The sequence below is a fragment of the Canis lupus genome, chromosome 16 (assembly GCF_048164855.1).
Source record: "Canis lupus baileyi chromosome 16, mCanLup2.hap1, whole genome shotgun sequence".
Taxonomy (NCBI): domain Eukaryota; kingdom Metazoa; phylum Chordata; class Mammalia; order Carnivora; family Canidae; genus Canis; species Canis lupus.
This window is the reverse complement of record NC_132853.1, coordinates 53,521,621-53,536,186: the sequence shown is the minus strand read 5'-3', so window position 1 is coordinate 53,536,186 and position 14,566 is coordinate 53,521,621. Positions and strand designations below refer to the sequence as shown.

Sequence of the window (14,566 nt, the reverse complement as noted above, 5' to 3'; positions counted from 1 at the left end):
TTCCTTCCTTCTCTTCCTTCCCTTCCTTTCCCTCCTTTCCCCTTCCCTTCCCTCCCCTCCCTTCCCTTCCCCTTCCCTCTCCTTCCTTTCCCCTCCCTTCCCTTCCCCTTCCCTCTCCTTCCTTTCCCCTTCCTTTCTCTCCCCTCCCCTCCCCTCCCCTCCCTTCCCTTCCCTTCCCTTCCCTTCCCTTCCCTTCCCCTTCCTTCCTTCCTTCCTTCCTTCCTTCCTTCCTTCCTTCCTTCTCTTTCTTTCTTTCTTTCTTTCTTTCTTTCTTTCTTTCTTTCTTTCCTTCCCTTCCTTTCCCTCCTTTCCCCTTCCCTTCCCTCCCCTCCCTTCCCTTCCCCTTCCTTTCTCCTTCCTTCCTTCCCTTTCTTTCTTTCCTTCCTTCCTTCCCTTCTTTTCCCCTCCCTCCCCTTCCCTCCCTTTTCTTTCTTTCTTTCTTTCTTTCTTTCTTTCTTTCTTTCTTTCTTTCTCTTTCTTTCTTTCTTTCTTTCTTTCTTTCCTTCCTTCCTTCCTTCTCTTTCTTTCTTTTTTTCTTTCCTTCCTTCCTTCTTTTCCCTTCCCTCCCCTCCCCCCTTCCTTCCTTCCTTCCTTCCTTCCTTCCTTCCTTCCTTCCTTCCTTCCTTTCTTTCTTTCCTTTCTTTCTTTCTCTTTCTTTTCTTTCTTCCTTCCTTCCTTCCTTCCTTCCTTCCTTCCTTCCTTCCTTTCTTCCTTCCTTCCCTTTCCCCTTCCCTTCCCTTCCCCTTTCTTCCTTCCTTCCTTCCTTCCTTCCTTCCTTCCTTCCTTCCTTCCTTCCTTCCTTCCTTCCCTTCTTCCTTTCTTCCTCTTTTTCCCCCTAGCTCTGAACTACACAAGATTGGAGAAAAAAACAAAACCAAAAAATTTCTCCCCACACAAACAGTTTTGAACAACGATGACTCTTGTTTGTAACCATGCTGCGTTATTAAGGACCCCCGTCTGCATATTTCAAACCATCCCTCTGTTCTCCTCATTCCCCTCCGCCCTCCGCCGTCCTGTGCTGGAGCGGAGGAGATACACCCCACGCTGTCAGCGATGCGTGTTGGTAATCCCCAGTTCCTGTTCAAGTTCACTTTCTACATTCCTTGCCTCCGCCTGGTTGGATGAGTTGATGTTCTTGGAGGTGCCGAGTTCAGAGAGGCCGCGAAGAACGGAGTGGCGTGACTCACGGACAAGTCATGGCATTGATTCGACTTCAAATTCCTTAAGATCCAACTCAGTGGAGGCACCAGGAAAGGGTCTGGGGTGGAGGGCGGGGTCTGCTACACCCCCACAGCTTCCCCATGGGCCCCCCGCCCGGCCTCCTCTGTTCTTCTTGACTGCCACCACCACACCCTTCTTCCAAAGACATCCTAGAGCTGGCCCAGGGTCCCCAGACCCAGGCTTGGTACCTGGGTTATGAGTTGGTGGCATGATGTAGGGGGAAGCTGGACACTCCCCTTTGGAATATGCAGGCCTTCTTCACAGCCGTGTCTTCTGAGGGGCTGAACGGTGTGATTCTTCTTCCAGAGAGTGTGAGAATCTCATTAATAAAACCTGGTTGACATTGGAATGATGCTGGGGTGTGCGTGTGAAAGAGTGACATGCACAGAACCGTGTGCTATACCCAGATCCACAAATGTGCCCCTGCTACCATGCTGGGTCGGCAGGAGCTTTGGGTAGACTTTTCCAGAATGGAGGAGGAAATGTCTCAGGATCCACCCCCAGTCTGGTGCCCAGGCCCCCTTGAGAGCAACAGTTGACTCTTTACACAAATTGGCATTCTACAATCTAAGGTGGTAGGAGAGAGACTGTTGTCATCATTCTCAGCCCTCGGTTTGGGGGAACGCCCAGGTTCAGGTGGGTCAGTGGAGCCCCCCAACCTCACTCCGCAAGCTACCAGTGAGCATTGATGGGAACCCTCTGAACCCCTGCCTGGAAGAGGGTCCCCCAGGTGCCTCCCAAGGTAAATGCAGGGAGAGGAGGCTGAAGAAAGCATCCGAGATGCCTGGGAGGGAGGAGGGGTCCAGCCCAGCAAAGTGCTACAGAGGCAAAATCCATTTGTGGTGCTTCGCGCCTGCCGTCAGGCTTGGCCGCTCCCGGGTCAAGATTGCTTTGAATAAGAGGCGCTGGGGGGCAGACCAGCCCTCTGTGGGGGGACGCCGGGCTCTCTGGGGAGGGGAAGACTTCATCCGGGCTGCGGCCCCGTTCTCAGTTCCGCTCTATTTAGAACTTTTTTTTTTTTTTTTTTTTTTTGTGGAAAGCAGATTGCTGAGGAGGGAAGCAGCAGGCCAGTGGGGAAGATGATTCTGCGGTGCTTCCAGAATAGGGGGTGAGGCGGGGGAGGCAGAGAGAAAGGCCAGGACTTAGCTCCTGTGGACTGGCTCCGTGGGCTTCTCCCCTTCCTCCATCTCGGCCCATCACCCTCTCCTCCAGCCAGCACCCCGAGTCCAGGCAGACCTCGGAGGCCAAGCAGAAGCATCCGAAACTCTTTCTACTTGTACAGGTGAGACAGGCAAGCACTGTTTTTAATTCCATGCGTACATGCAACAGAAAACCCCGCTGCAGTAGACGTCCCCTTCTGTAGTGTGTATTGTGGAGTGGGACTCATGACACAGCAGGCCAGGCTGCCCGGGTGCAGAATGACGTGTGATGCGATTCCCTTCTAGAAACGTGGGCTGCCTGGGTTCAAGGTGATCCCAGAGCAACGTGGAGGAGCTCGCCAGCCAAGATGGCAGGTGAGGTGGTTGACGTTTTGCTTACGGGCCTTAGCTAACCTCCTCTTCCCACCCCCCCACCCCCCAACAAAGGGACAGGTGCATTGACTACAGATTAGGTCATTGGAGACTCTGTAGACCAAATGTGGTGGGTGGCCAAGGGGTTCTCTGAAAACGGTGTCTTTAAAAACCATTCCCCGGGACGCCCGGGTGGCTCAGCGGTTGAGCATCTGCCTTGGGCTTAGGGCATGATCCTGGGGTCCTGGGATCGAGTCCCACATGGGGCTCCCCACAGGGAGCCTGCTTCTCCCTCTGCCTGAGTCTCTGCCTCTCTCTCTGTGTCTCTCATGAATAAATAAATAAAATCTTTAAAAATAATAATAATAAAAACCATCCCCCAATCCCCTGCCTTCTCCCTGGCCTTTGCCTTGCAAGAGAAACTTGGTGTCTCAGTAGTGACTCTCACGGGTCCTACACATGGCTCACTTTGGAGCCCAGTGAGACAGGTTGCTCGACCCCCTGGACATCCAGATGTCCCTTATCTGGAGAATTCTTCCTTGAAGTGGGTCATAGTCACTCACCTTCCCAGTCAAGGCAACTTTGAGACCAATGACAACTCTACAGAGCTTTGGGAGCAGTGTGGCTCTGTACCTGCTTGTCAACAGACTTCATTCTTAGGGCTTCCTAACCGACAAGATCCTGGTCATGTTGGCCTGGGTACCAATGGGTGGCTTCCAGCTGAGGTCCTGGTAGGGCACAGCCATTAACCACCAGCACATTCAAATGCATGGGATGCTACGTTCCTTTCCAGCTGGCCCGCTGTCTGGCCCTCTGACAGGCCCTACAGCGAGCTCATATGTGACTTTCAAACTCAGCCGTGCTCCTGATTTTAACCAGCGGTCCTTGACCAGGAGTGACATTGCCCTCGATCCCCAGCCCTGGGGCCATGTGCAATGTCCAGAGACACTTTTGGTTTCATCGCCCGAGGGGAGGGTGCTATTGGCATTTAGTGGGTAGAAGCTGGCGGAGGCTACTAAAGATCTCTCAATGAACAGGACAGCCCCACCCCCTACAAAGTATTATCCAGCCCCAAATGTCAGTAGCGTTGGGCTTGAGAATCTGTGTTTTAAATCTGCTGCAGGGTTGAACCGTGCGCCAACCCCGGTCCCTTGCACCCCCACCCCACCCTCTCCGCATCGCTTTATTTACCAAAGGGGGAAAAAAACTCTGTTATTTTTTCCGAGTGCATTTCCACCTGTATCTTATCAAGAACCACCAAGTTCAGCACACCCTTGATTAGTCACTTCCATTAACAGTGTTGATTTTGGGGTTTGTGTTTATTTTTGAAACGTAGGCTCCTTCTCCCTGCCCTCTTCCTTACCCACCAGTGGTGTGCAGCCAGCTTCCCAGCACGGTCTTGTCCACACTTTCCTGGGCCATCCATAAGTGTCCTTGGCCAACTCCTGAGGATAGTGGCTCCTCCCCCTCCCTTCCTGGGGGTTAGGGGCAGTGGGGGGAAGGTTCTGCAACTCTCAGAGTTTCCCTTAAAGCGACAGTTGCCTCCCCTGCGACTTATTTCCCAGATACGCTTGAAACTCCTTTTCATTAGTGACTCCGTTGACCAACCGACCCGTGACAAAGCTGAGACTTTATTCAAACTAGCTGTCCACATTCCGTGAAACCAAAGACTCGCGGTGGTTTTTGTGCCTTGAGTCAGAGGCAAGGAGGTTTTTACTTTGCAGGGTCCATCCTGTCTCCCTGCACGCCTCCCCTCCTCTCTGCAGGCTGGTCTCTGGGCTATTATTTAAGTGTTTCTGGGTCATAGAGAACCGGTCCCTGTTCCTCCCCACTCGCCCACCCATTGACTCTTGGCACCTAGCACTCCATCCCCAGTTGGAGGGATTTCCAGGCCTATGGGCGAGTACCGAGGAGCTCAGAGATAACTCCATACAGGCTTCGGAGTGGTCCCTCTTTGACCGAGCACTGCCCAATGCCCCTCTCTCCTCTTTCCTGAGCTCCAGGAGCCAGAACCTTCCCGGAGGTGACTTACAGAACCTCTTAGCCCATGGAGACCCTCTCCATTCTGGTGGGTCTCATTGCTAGTCTTGTACAGATATTTGCAAAGAAACACTGACCCAAGGAAGCTTCGAGGCAGGCACCTGGTAGAGAAGGCCCAGAGTACCCTTCCTCCTTCCCCCACCCTCCTTCCTGGGACATTTATTTGAATACCACCACCAGGGAGAGGGCCACTTTGGGGTATTTATTTGTTTAAGCATGGGTGGTTCCTACAGAGGAGGGTGTCGGGTTTCAAGGTTGGAGGACCAATACAAACAGAGAATGGGTGGTCTGGAAAAAGAAGTGGGCAAGGGGCAGGGGGTGAGAGAACCCATTCGCCCTTTCAAGTTTGTAGGTGGAAATGCTGAATGAAGTGTGACCTTCTATGTGACCCAGTTATCTCTAAGACAGAGCAACTTGCCAGGGTGGGGGTGGGTGGGTGGGTGGGGGAGTGTGTGTTCAGACTCTGGGAGACCCTTTCCGTAGATTGTTGAAGAGTATTTGGAAATGGTCAGGCAATTACTTACATTCGCCAGGTCACTGTCAAAAACAAAACAAAATCAAAGACAAGATGAAGGAAAATCCGAAGGGGAGGTGACGTCGCAGCTCTCTGGTCCCCAATATTCTGAAACCCAGCAGCAAGGAGCAATGGCAACCTAGCATGTGGCCTACCGTTCCAAAGTTCTCGACGACAGAATTGGAAGTTTGTAATGGCAGGCTCACCGTTAGACCTCACGGGTGGGATGCTGAAGAACTGGAGGGCTTGCCAGGAGGGAGCACACCAGGGGAGGTTTTGGGGCCATGGCGTTGTCCAGTTAATGTGACTGTTAAATATAGGAGAGGCAGGAAGACAGTAGTGAGTGGCCACCATCTCCATGTCCTACCAGGGGAAAGACCAGGTACCTGGAGCAATGTGGAATGAGGTCAAACGCCAGAAATCCTCTCCTAATCCTGAGAGTGACAGCTCCAGAGAGCCCCTGGCATCACTTGTTTAAGAGTTGGACGGAGAGGACAGCTTTTTACCAAATCAAATCTTAAGGACTGTTTCCTCTGGATAAAAAAAAAAAAAAAAAAAAAAAAAAAAAAAAAAGACTCTCACTAGAGCTGCACCAATCGGAGACCTTGTTAAAAATTAATGATGTGAGTACTCAGGTGTTTAGGGATGAAGGGTCTGGATGTCTGCAACTTACTCTGACATGCATTTAAAAAGCGAGATGGGTTGATGGATAGATCCGTGCATAGGTACGTGATGAAGCGAAACAGAGCAAAATCTTGACAATCTAAGTGGTGGGTGCGTGGGCCCAACATTTCTATACGTTTGAACATTTTCAAATAAAATATTGGAACAAAATACCAGTCCCTGGGCCACCCATGGTGATTTTTTGCTTCAGTGAGATGGTGATGAGATCTAGGGATTTTTTTAAGCATTGCAGGGGATTCTGATGAAGAGCCAAGTCTGGTCAGGCATCTGTGGGGTAGATTGCTATTCCTCCAATTGCTTGTGCACAGGAATCCCCTCGAGATCCTGTGGAAGCAGAGTCCGATCCAGCAGGTCCGGGGTGGGACCCGAGAGTCTGCATTTCTCACAAGCTCCCAGGTGAGGCTGATGCTGCCGGTGCACAGACCCCACCTTGGGTGGAAGAAAGAAGTGAGAGGACTCTCTGTGCTGCTTCCCATCCTCCACATGGACTTCACGGAGGAATCATCCGGGGAGCCTCAAAATCAATGCATGAGAGTCTCGCCCCCAGAGAGACCCCTCTGGTTTAAGAGATCTAAAAGCTCCTCAGGTGATTCTAAGGTGCAACTGCTGACTTAATGTCATGAGATGAATCCAGGGAATATTCAATTTTAGCAAATGGATTTTTTGCACGGTAAGACACTGAGGACCCTCATCACCAGGTGCACAGAGGCTCATCCCACAGCAATGGAAGACTCCAGATCACCCCCAACCCGGGATTCTTCTTAATTCCCCTCACGATGAGAACTGTTAGTGGCTGGCATTTATTGAGTGTCAGATGCTTTACATGGTTAGCCTCCATCATCCATGTACCACGGTGAGGCAGGCATTATTACTCATTAAATGTGGGGACATTGCGCTTGATTTGAGTTGAGTGGCTGGCCCAAGGTGACCCAGCCAATAAGTCAACGTGTTGGAAAACTATAGCCTGTGGTGCAAATCTGGCCAGCTGCCTGTTTTTATAAATAAAATCTCTCTCTCTCTCTCTCTCTCTCTCTCTAAGATCTGATTTTTAAGCAATCTCTACACCCAACATGGGGCTTGAACTCCCTGCCCGGAGATCAAGAGTCGCACGCTCCACCGACAGAGCCAGTTGGGCGCCCCTATAAATAGTTTTACCGGAACGCAGCCATGCCCGTTCATTTACGTATTGTGTCAGTTTTCATGCTACAGTGACAGAGTTAAGCATTTGCAACAGAGACCCCTCCACCCCCACCCCACCCCGTAGCCCCAGAGCCGAAAATATTTACTATCTGGCCTTTTTACAGTAGAAGTTGGCCGACTCTTGATGGATGGGTGAGTTAGCCAACCGGAGCCAGGGTGCAATCCTTGGCCGTGCTTTCGAGCAAGAGTAGCCCATGGAGGGTGAACCTGAACTCATGATCACTGCAGCTCGGGTTTCTGCTCAGACTTTCCACTTCGGTCCCGTGGCCTGCGTTTCGCTCCAAGGGTTCCTTGCTTCCTCTCAACATATTTTGATGCCAAAATTTCTGATCTGTTTTCTTAAGAGCAGGAGGTCTTGATCCCCAAGCCGGGGCCATCACACAGCTCTCTGCGGACCTGGGGTGAGGGAGGCCAGCTGCTGGCCACCTTCCACTCCCACACTGTGGGGGGCCTGCGTGGAAAAGCTCTGAGCCCCGCTGCTCCTGGGAGGTGGCAGCAGCAAGAGGCTTCCGTCCCATCCCATCAACCGTCCACCGTCCACCGGGAAGCCCTACCCAGAGGTCAGGAGGGAGGAGGGAGGGGAGGAAATGCCAATCAGTCCATCAAAGCCCCACCCTCCTGCGGCTTCTAGCCCTGTGAGGGAGGGGGCCGGAGTACCCTTGGCCCACCCCCAGGGGCCGAGGGCAGGGCAAACAGGGGAAGTGCATTTGGTAATGATTCTAGATTTCCTGTTTGGTTTCTGTCCAGGGGGCTTTGGGATATGCTAACTTGTATTATGTGTGTACACATGCACATTATGTTCCTCTTCTCTCAGGGTTTTTTTTTTTTCTCTTTGCTACTTCTTTCCTCTAGGGCTTGTTTGCATTTTTTTTTCTTTTTATTATTGTTAAATGGTGTGAGGCACTGCAATGGGCCAGTCCCCAGCCTCCTTTGGAGGGAAATTTGTGGAAAAGGAGAGGGGAGAGGTCAGGAGAGGCCAGGATAACCTGCCTGGATTCCTGGGGATTTGGCTTGGGTGCCATATAGATCCTGTGCCCCTTGGGCACACATGGTAGTAAAGAATTCATTTCGGTAAACATTTATTTAGTGCTTCCTGTGTGCATGGGATACGAAGATGCTGCAGACAGCCCAGTTTTGTCTTGTAAGAGGTCAAAGGCAAGGGGGGCTGGAGAGAGAAAGAGAGACAGAAACAGAGACAGACTGACTTTAAAGTAGTATAATAGGGATCCCTGGGTGGCGCTGCGGTTTAGCTCCTGCCTTTGGCCCAGGGCGCGATCCTGGAGACCTGGGATCGAATCCCACGTCAGGCTCCCGGTGCATGGAGCCTGCTTCTCCCTCTGCCTGTGTCTCTGCCTCTCTCTCTCTCTCTGTGTGACTATCATAAATAAGTAAAAATTACAAAAAGAATAAAGTAGTATAATAAATGTAAGTAGCAGAAACAGGCAGGGGCAGAGATTGGGGTTGGGGGCAGGTGGGTATGTCAGGATCGTTTTGCTCAGCTTTCTCTTCCTAGCAGGACTGTGCCCTAGTCTTGAAGATAGTGAGGCACCACCTCTCACCAAACAACCCACAAAGAAGTAATAAGGCCGGGCATCACCAGCCAGCTCCTTGCAGCGAGGCTGTATCCCAGTGTCTCCAAGTAAGGCCGACAGGCTCAGTGGTCACCATTTGCTCCCTGGGATGTCAGCCTCTGCCCCTGCAGGGCTGGGGGGCTGGGGGGCTGGGAGCCTGGGGCTCCTGGGAGGAAGAGCCTGTACTTCCTTGGGGGCACAGAGGTGACCTGCCTCCTTTTCATTAAGTGAGGACTTTGATCCCTCCAACGGGGAGGAAAAGAGAGGGCTCCTTTTCAACACCTTCCAATATCCTCCCCCCTTGCTGTGCCTGGCCCCACTGTCACCTCACCTTGAAGGAGACAGGATGTGTTTCCAGCTGGGCCCTTTCTCTTCACGATTTAGACTGGGAGCCAGTGAAGTTTATTATACTGATGTGGCTGATGCCAGGTGGCTCAGGTTGTCCCTGAAAGCAGCAGGTGGAGGGGGTGCGGGCAGAGACATTGCCTCCCAAAACCCCTCCCTGGGCCACAGTACCTGTGTCACTCAGCCACGTTTCTGGGTTTCTGAGCTGGCAGGGAGAGGGGATCATGACCCCATTGTCATCTCCCTTCCTTCCCTTCTGTCCCTTTTCACCTGTTGGTCTACATGCTAAATGGTAAAAAATAAAAAGAAAATTAAAAATAAATTTAAAAAAAAATCCCGGGCAGGACGTTATGATACGTGAGTGTTTTCGATTGTGTGGGAACTCGCCACCTGAAGTCGTTTCAGAGCTGGAGAAGCCTGAGCCTGAGCTGGTCCGGGAACCCTGAGCCTAGGGAGGGCAGGAAAATACATAGAAGGGCAACTGGGAATGCCCATCCCATCCCATAGGGCTGGAGCGCACTGGGAGCCTTTGCAAACCAGCCCCCACAGCACATCCGTAGACAACTAGCTCTGGGGTCTCCTGGGGATGCGCAGTGGGGCCAGTGTGGCTGTGCTCTGCTTCCGTTTCCCACTAGAAAGAGCTCAGCAAAACTGGTGCAAGAATCTTCTAGAAGTTCAGGGGTTTCCCCGGAAATGAGAGGATCACAGAACCACGCGGATTTCCTGGTGCTTTCCCATCTGTGAACTCAGACTCTCTGAATGTGCCTTCCACACAGAGTCCCAGTCCCTAACCCTAACCCTAACCTTGTAGAGCGGAACGTCACATTTGGTCGTTTTGCCAAGTGAGGATTCATTTTTTTTTAATTTTATTTATTTATTCATGAGAGACACACATAGAGAGAGGCAGAGACACAGGCAGAGGGAGAAGCAGGCTCCATGCAGGGAGCCCGACGTGGGACTCGATCCCGGGTCTCCAGGATCAGGCCCTGGGCTGAAGGCGGTGCTAAAGCACAGGGTAACCCGGGCCCCCCCCCCAAATGAGGATTCTTGCTGAAATGTGAATAATTACCTCCCAATTTACCTCTTTGGAAACTTCATATGTACACACACGTGCGTATATATGTGCACATATATATATATACACACACCTTTTGTGTACATCTATGATGTATAAAGAATTTTATAGAGGAGTGAAGCCCTCTATATACAGTGATAACTAGACCCCCAAGAAGCACAGGCTGTGCCAGGAAGGGTGACTAACTTGTCCCAACTTGCTGGGGAATGTCCCTATTTTAAAACTGGAAGTCCGGGGCACCTGGGTGACTCAGTGGGTTAAGCATCTGCCTTCGGCTCAGGTCATGATCCCAGGGTGCTGAGATAGAGCCCCACGTTGGGCTCCCTGCTCCGCGGGGAGTCTGCTTCTCCCTCTCCCTCTGCCTGCCGCTCTCCCTGCTTATGCTTGCTCTCTCTCTCTCTCTCTGTCAAGTAAATAAGTAAAATATTTAATAAATAGCTAAATAAAACTGGCAGTCTTACATCCTGAGATGATGCTGCACGTTAGATGGGTTTGTACGGAGGAGGAACCTGAGACAGACACGTGGAGCTGACCTTTGCCCAAGGCCACATGCAAAATCGGGCTGAGGCCAGGCTTACACTTAAGCCTAATTCTACAATGAGTATGTTTTTTTTTTTTTCTGTTTTTTTTTTTTTTTTTTTTTTTTTTTATAGGGACACCTCAGGCCTTGCAACTATAAACAGGGAAACTCTGTTGAAGATCCAGAATGAAGGGCAGTGGCTCTGGGGGTTGGAAATTTGGAAATGATGAGCTTTCAAAAGGGAGAGCAAAGCCAGGAAGAAGAGGAGGAGGAGGATCGAGAGGGTCAAGGATCTCCAGCCTGGGGGTGTGAGGAGGATCAAGGACTTGTCTGGGGTCCAGTTAACCTTCTGGATGGAAGGCCGCCCTCATGGACACCCTCTTGTCCAGCCCCTGAGCCCACTAAGGTGGCAGCAGAGGAGGCGGGATTGGAGAAGGGAGAATTTGCTGAGAGCATCTTCCTCCATCTCCTCTTCCACCCCCAGTCCCCTCCCAGCCCTTCCCCTTCTGCTCCCCGAGGGGCTTCCAAAACAGGTTCTCCTTGCCTGTTGGCCAGCTCAAGGAGGGGCGTGAGGAGGGGGGGCGGTGGGGAGGCAGAGCAGAGGGATGGAGAGCTAATTACTGTTTTTTCTTTTCAGTCCCTGTAGCTCTGCCAAACGAGGATCCCCATTCTGGAGGGACCCTAATCCTCTGCTGGTGCCTGGAGGTGTCCCAGGCAGCTTTCCATCTCGCTCATTATCATGGGCCCGCTTCCAGAACACGTCCACTCCTGGTTTCTACGACTCCGCCTTGCACACCTGTACCTCCCGTCCAGGGGAAGGACGGCTGGCTCTCGGGGGCTCAGCCAGAGGGGAGCTGACCGGAGACCAGGCCAGGCCGTCCCACCTACACGCCAGTAAGAGCAGGGGACCCCGTGGGAGTTTCCTTGTTTGAACAGATTGGGATGGAAGAGGCCTGGGGTGTGAACCTCCTGGAGAACAGAGGTCCCCAGGATAAGCAATAGTTCTAGAGAATTCGAATGCCAGCAGGAGTCGGCCTGGGGAGAATTTCCTGGGGCTGCTGCATCCCCGTTCTGGGGGAAAAAGCATAGCTCTTGCCCTGCAGCTGGGTACGGTTCCCCGGCACCCCCTGTCCCAGCCCATCTGCCCCCATCCCGTTCCCATTGAAATAATCACAGGGTAGGCCCGGCCTGGCAGCGTCGTCATGACAACTGCTCTAATTTCTTTTAATCCCAGTGTTCCTTCCTAAAGGGACCTCCTCCAGCCCCCGCTCCCCCCTGCAACGTGTTTTAATTGTAATAACTCCTGGGTTTTCGGGAGGTAATGACCGTGTGTGGGGAGCCGCGTTGGCCTGGCTCCATCCCTAGAGCTGCCCGCCCAGCGGCGCCAGGCAGCCCTCCGCCGCCCAGCGGGGGTCCTGGAGGAGCCCAGGGCAGGCTGGGCAGGGTCTGCCAAGGGGGGCTGCGGCCTCGGCGCTAATGAACACAGGCCGGGGGTCGGGGAGCCTCGGCCCTGCGGGGTTGTGTCCCAAGGACATTTTATGGCCCGCCGCCCCTCATCCCCCCCTGCATGCTCTCCCCCACCCCTGCACACACCTTGCAGGGGATCCACGGGCCATTACTCTGCTCCAGGCCCCAGCCACGGTGCTGCTGCTGTTGCTGCTGCTGCTGCGGGGATGAACTCAAATCACCCCAAGGAGGGGGAGGCTTGTTAGGAAGGCATTTCCAAGTCTCGGGGAGGCCCAGGATCCTGCATTTCTCACCATGTCCCCAAGGCCTTGCATTTCTCACCACCTCCCTGGGGGGGGGGAGGGGGGTAGGAGGGGGCACGCCCAGGCTGCCTCGCCTCAGACCCCGGTTGCAATAGGAAGCATCTGGAGCGACCCTGTCCAACAGATGGAGATGGAGATGCCCCGTATTTACACTATATTGACCTGGCGTTCACCCGCATGAGCCCGTTGAGCAGTCGCGCAGTGGCCAGCCCCACGGAAGAAGGCAACCGTCCAGTGGATCGCACGTGTGCATCCGTTTGGATGTAAATAGCCGCACGGAGGCCGGTGGTTACCCTTTGGGAGAGCCCAGAAGTTCTAATGCTCAGCGCAGGTACGACCTCGCTTCGGCTGTCTCTGCAAAGGCCACCACCGGATGCAGCCACCTGGCCAGCGTGCAGCCTGCGACCGCCGCCCGGGCCCTCGCGGCCCCCCTCCCCTGCACCGAGGACACCCCGCTGCAGGCCACGCTCCCCTCCAGTCTCGCTGAGAAGGGACCGCAGAGAAGCGGGCGGAAGGTCTGATGGCCTGGCTTGGAAGCCAGACCTGAAGTCTGATCAAAGCCTGCAGGGCCCTGCCGCTCGCCCGCTCTTCTGGGAAGTGGGCTATTTCCAAAGCCGCGCTGAGGCGCCCCGGCCACCGGCCACCGTGGGCCCTCGGACTCTGCTTGTGACGCTCTTTCACTGCTAATAACCTAAGGGACAGTTGTGGGGTTGAGGCAGTAATGCGGCAGGAGCACTTGGCCCACTTCGGCTTCCACCAGAGCCTTCCCATTCGCACGCTGAAATATTAGATGTTCAGTTGGGAGTCCAAGAGCAAAATATTTCTGAAATTGTGTGTGTGTGTTTTTCTTCTAATTTAATGTGCCAGACAAGCCTCCCTGTAATTAAAACCAGAAACAAGGACCAGACTTAGACAGAGATTTGAAGGCTGTAAAATTCTAGGACAGGTTTATGTAAAGCAATTAAAAAGGGAGTTAAAAATTGTTAAAAAATTAAACACTAATTACTTTTTTTTCTCCTCTCATTTCTGCTGAGCTGTGTTGGCCGTGGAGCTCGAAGAACGATATAAAAAGGAGAAAGTTTTGCCTCGTTGCTGTAAATCATGTTCAACAAATGCTTCTCTGCATTTTGCAGCCGAACCCATCTGCTGTCAATTAGCCTAAATCATGCCTTTTCAATTAAACGGGCTTAGGGAAGTCTGGTAGCGAAACGGGTGTGTGTGCATGCGTGCATGTGTGTATGTGTGTGTGCACGTGTGTGTGAGTGTGTGTGGAGGGGGCTGGGGCGGTGGTTGCGGAGGGTGGGAGAAAGGTGAAGTCTGTGAGGTGGAAATATCCTTTAAAAGGTGTGATCCTATTTTAGCGTTTTCCATATAAAGTGGGGTATTATTTGCTGTGCTGCGGGGAGCAGTGAAGGCTGGAAACTCCGTGAAGGAGGTGAGCCTTGAGCACCGGGAGTAGATGAATTCTGGTGAGCTCTAGGGCAAGCGGCCGAGCTGCTGGTGCTCCCTGGTCCCCATGGGGCAGGGGACTTGGGGCCACTGTGTTAGGGGTGCCTAAGAGGGGCAGAAGCAACAGCTGCAAGCAGAGGGCCTTGCAGCTCAGAGACAGAGGGTCCTTGGAGGGACAGCCCTAAAGGGACACTTTAGGGCTACTAAAGTGGAGGAGCCGGTGGCCTGCAGAAACACACTGGGGCACACACCAGTTAGCAAGGAGGGAGGGGAAGGGGCCATTGTTTTTCAAAATAAAGTGGGCTTCCCATCCCAGTAGATGGTCTGGACTCAGTCCTGGAAGGCCCCGTCTCTAGGGCCTTCATGGGGGTCGCTACCCCACTCTGTTCCTTCTGGAGTCCCCAGGCCACGTGGCTCTGTGTCCAGTGTCCTGGCGGGTGGGGGGAGGTCAAGTTGGGTTGTGGCTCCCCCAGAGTTTAGGAGCAGCTGGGCCGGAGTGTGTGTGTCTTGGCACGTGGGACCCCTCGGTGTGCTCATGTACCCCCTCCCCACCCCCGCTCCAGGTTGCCAGCCCGTGATGGTCCCAAACCCTCCCAGCCCCTGGCTCCTTCCCAGCTCCAGAGCGGTCACGTGAGGCTGTACCTGAGACGAGGTGACCGACATTCGG

At 53.1% G+C, this 14,566-nt stretch overlaps 1 long non-coding RNA gene across 8 annotated transcripts in view; it reads left to right on the top strand.

Annotated features, from left to right (window-relative positions):
• Nucleotides 1-13,473, top strand: part of LOC140607075 (uncharacterized) — a 175,851-nt gene extending 162,378 nt beyond the window's left edge. For 2 of the 8 annotated variants that reach the window (XR_012009246.1, XR_012009242.1), the window contains exons 4-7: nucleotides 2,265-2,503; nucleotides 2,667-2,735; nucleotides 11,319-11,575; nucleotides 12,546-13,473. This is a non-coding gene — a long non-coding RNA (uncharacterized lncRNA). Of the gene's footprint in view, nucleotides 1-2,264; nucleotides 2,504-2,666; nucleotides 2,736-10,814; nucleotides 11,088-11,318; nucleotides 11,576-12,498 lie in introns of all 8 variants that reach the window. The other 6 variants (XR_012009244.1, XR_012009243.1, XR_012009247.1 and 3 more) reach the window with 6 other exon arrangements.
• Nucleotides 13,474-14,566: the final 1,093 nt, after the last annotated feature.